The following is a 4,369-nucleotide window of genomic DNA, read 5'->3' as shown; positions in this document are numbered from 1 at the left end:
TTGTATTATACCATTTTTTACCTATCCCTTCAAGTTATCGTAGAAAATGCATTTTCTTTTAATTTAGACCTCATTTATCAATATATCCATGGAATATTGACATTTGAGATTGTTTTTAAAGCAACAAATGTACAAAATGTACAGACTAGTAATATTATCGTTTTAGCAAAACGATGATATTACTAGCCATTAACATGCAAAAGAAAACTATTTAAATCTTTATAAAGAGAGTATACCATTAATAAATATAATACCATTATTTCCGCCCATATACTAATTAATTACATGCCAGTGTGTTCGTTCATTTTTTAAGGTGTTGCGCATCACACTGTCTAATACACAAAATTCTTTACACTGAACAGTCATATATTAACACAACAGTCCAGTTCTTATCGTTTTGGAATCTTATTGTTGATCCTCACAGCAAATCTTCTTAGTTTTTTTATTTTAATGAATAAACGATTATATCAATAATATTAATTATGTACTCTTTAAAATTTGTTTACATCTTTAAAATAATCAAATATTTGGTCCATGTGGACTACAAATTACAGAAAGTAGTTTTCTGAAACAAAAAGCCAGGTAAAAATGAATATTTAGACAATTAAATAAAATCAAATTCTAAATAAAAATATACAGTTCCGATGGAAAAATTAAACAAAGTTATTGCCGTTTCGATATAAATGAGTTTTTCATGTACAGCCAGCTACGCAACACAATCAACAGTCGTCAAGCTCGACAATGTGTCAAAAACGATACTTGGAAAATCAGAACCATGGTACTATTCTAAGGTAGTATTTCAAAACGATAAGTATAAACATAATGAAACCTTTGTTTAATCAGTAAATAAAATCATAAATAATGTACAAAGGAGTTGATTGGTTTAAAATAAACTACTTGGGTTCTTCATACTGAGTGCTATCAGTCGAACAGGCTTACAGTTTAAAGAATCTCATCGTTCTTCTAATCATAGTGGAACTTCCTGTTTTGAGACCATCAGGCATGTCTTGTTTATCTTTTTGGCACCACTGTGTTTTGATCTTAGCTATGTTTGAATTTTCTAATATTTGAAAACTTGGACTTTAAATTCTATATAGGGATATGTAACATTTTTAGGTAGTTTATAGCTAAATATATTTAGATATATTTCTTTGTTGGTGTTTATTTAAAGAAACTAAATATTATTTCTCTTTTTTAATACTGTGCTCAGTTTTTCCAATATCAGGAAAGGTAAGAAATTACTGGTAATACAATTGAACATTGTTTAAATATTTTCGTTGTTCGTGGCTTTTTAGTAAGTTCAGTTTGTGTTTAGTGTATGATTTAAGTAATTATCTAGACAGAATGATTAAAAGCAGGTGTGGTATGTTCACACAGCACACACAATATCACCCAGGGAATGTTAGAATATGAGATATTATAGGTCATCTTCAAAAATTAATCTGGGATATCATAGACATTCTCTGAAATCTCATACCGGAATAGAATATCTATGATCTGTCATTGTATTCAGATTCTGACATGTTTGATAATAAATATCTAACAATGTCAATCTAGATATTTGGAAAATAGATCATTCATGTAAACCTAATTCGTCAAGGCAAATCTAATTGGTATGTTCCATGGATATTTGAGCAACTGTGAAATTTAGCTTGCAAAAGACACCTGATCAATTCTGTTTGGAGGCCAAACTGGTTCTTCTTGTTTCTAGGTGTTCTAGCAAGGAATTACAACCTCAACAATGCTAAACGACCAACTTGGGGTCTGAAAATTGTGACAAATTATAGACAATTTGTTGGCTTTTCATCCTAAACCCATTTCTGACATTCAGGCAGAAATCTATTTTGTGTTTAAATTGAGTTTCTGGATAATATTATATATATTATATATATTTTCTTTGATGTAAACTGTTTAACTACAAATTTAGTATAATCAATTTATACAAGTTGAAAAGCAGAAGAGGCTGATTCTTCTTTAGGAATGTCACCGATCGTAATTTTCAAGCTAATTGAACGCCGTTTTTTTTCGATGGTACAGTATAAATTGAAAGCTCTTAACACATACAAATAAACTTCTAAATTTTGACGCAAAATTCATTAACATAATATGTAGGTATATTTTAGAGCTGTCAATAAAAATATCCAATGAATAACGTCAAAATGTGGCCAAATAAAACTAAAATCGCGAACGTTTTTACTATAAACTAAGGATGAAGTAAGTATTGCCAAATAACAGTCCTCATATAATGTCCTAAAAATATTCTATAATGCTCCCATCATTCTTGTATTATCCTATAAATATCCCAAATAATCGTAAAAGGCTTGCCTGCTATGATTTTGTCCCATCTGGATATCCCATAAATATCGTCCTCTGGTTTTTGGATATCCCTAAGATATTTACTATATCCTTGGTGGATATCCTCAAGATATCTATAGGATTGTGTTGTGTTATATGGGTTACATACAGAGGAGGGAAGTAGTCGAGATTAACTAAATCTCGTGACAATAATGAAAACTTTCCTCCGAGGTTTGTGTACTATTTTATTTACAACCACATCATTAATTAATAAATAGGGAGAGTATTTTATTTTGAAAAAAAATAAATATGCGAAAATTTGTCATTTTCCGTTTTGGCATTTCCATATCTATAGTTACCGGTCCCAGTGGTTGTTATGGCGCAAACCTTCAACAGCAAAACCAGCAAAACAAACAACTAATTGACAGTTTTGAACTTCTCGTTCGCTTTTTCGAATTTATATAACGTAGAAAGCCAGGATGTTGTCGGAAAGTTCTGATAATGAAGAGTAGTTTAATATTGGTACTCCACTAGAACTTACAGAACCTGCAAAAAGAGCAGAAGTCAGTTTATTTCCAGAGAAAAGTAAGGGGCGATATGAAATAGCATTGAAAGTATACGAAAAATGGTGTGCCGAAAGAAATGCTAAGAATATTGCTTCGGAGACAGTCTTGTTGGCATATTTTAGCGATATGGCAACTCAGAAAAAGCCATCTACTCTTTGGGCTACGTACAGCATGATACGGACTACAATGCTAGAATTAAGGGAAAAGACTGACAGCTCAAAATATCACAAACTCGTCGCTTTTTTAAAACGCCAGAATTTAAGTTTTAAGCCAAAGAAGTCTAGAAATCTTCTTGTTTATTTTTGTTGATGTTAGATAAGTATTTAATAAAGATATTACAAGAATATTTTGCTTAATTAAATGAGGCGAAAAATAAGAACAACCGAGTGAGGGAAATGGACGAGGGAAATGGGTGAGGGAAATGGAAGAGCGAAGAAATGTAGATAATTTGACACTTTCAAATTTTTTGAAAGTCAGTAATGTCAGAATTACATATGTGGTTGTAAATAAAGATATATTACTGTTCTAAATATATGCGACAAGGAATATCCCCAAAAACAATTAATAACAGAATTTGGTTTCTCGCCTTGAAGGAGTAAATGTTTCAAGAAAGACCATAGCAAGAAGACTCCATGATAGAGGATTACATTTAAGGAGGCCTCTACGTGTTCCGAAGCTTAATTTACAGCACAAAATTACGCGACTACAATGGGCTGAGGAGATGAGATCAAATGGACCTAATTGGTATTTCGTCATGTTTAGTGATGAAACAAGAATAGGCTTAGTGTCAGACTCGCGACGAACTTTGGTCTGGAGAGCATCTGGAAGACGAGCACGCTTGAATCCAGCTCAACCCCGTGTCCCGTTTCAAGGGAGAAGCATTATGGTATGGGCAGGTATAATGCACGGAGCTCGAACTCTGTTTTTATTGATGGCACACTGACAGGTGCTTCATACCTTAGAGCAATGCCGTCTCTAATAGAACAGCCTTGGGGCGGGATTTATGACGTCACGCTAGTTAGATACTACGGATTAATAAATATGTTGTAGAATACATGGAAAACATAATTATTCCTCAGATTTTTGGTTTGTATTTTAAAAATGATATAGTTTACATGAAATATACATACGACAACATATATACCTATTTATATTAATAAATACTTTGGCAAATAAACTATGAACCATACAAATGCAGCAATGTTTGTTTTACAATATACAAATAATGTATTATATAAGATATTGGGTAAAATGTAAATATATTTTAAATTTTGGGGTTTGAAAATCGATCTAATTTAACATAACGATTTAATTTAACTAATAGTGATTATTATTTGCCTTCACAAAATTTATATGTATATTTTGCAAGTATCAATGTTCGAAAAATTATATTTACAAATAATACAATATCATCTAAAAAAAGGCGTCAGCGATGGCTATGAAATGAAGATCGCTGGCATTTTATATGTAAAATTATTCTAAAATTTTTGATTTTCTTGGGATTTTTA

This window comes from Sitophilus oryzae, unplaced genomic scaffold (assembly GCF_002938485.1).
Source record: "Sitophilus oryzae breed Bouriz unplaced genomic scaffold, Soryzae_2.0 scaffold_87_pilon_pilon, whole genome shotgun sequence".
In the NCBI taxonomy this organism is placed as follows: Eukaryota; Metazoa; Arthropoda; class Insecta; order Coleoptera; family Curculionidae; genus Sitophilus; species Sitophilus oryzae.
Note: the sequence above shows the minus strand (reverse complement) of the source record.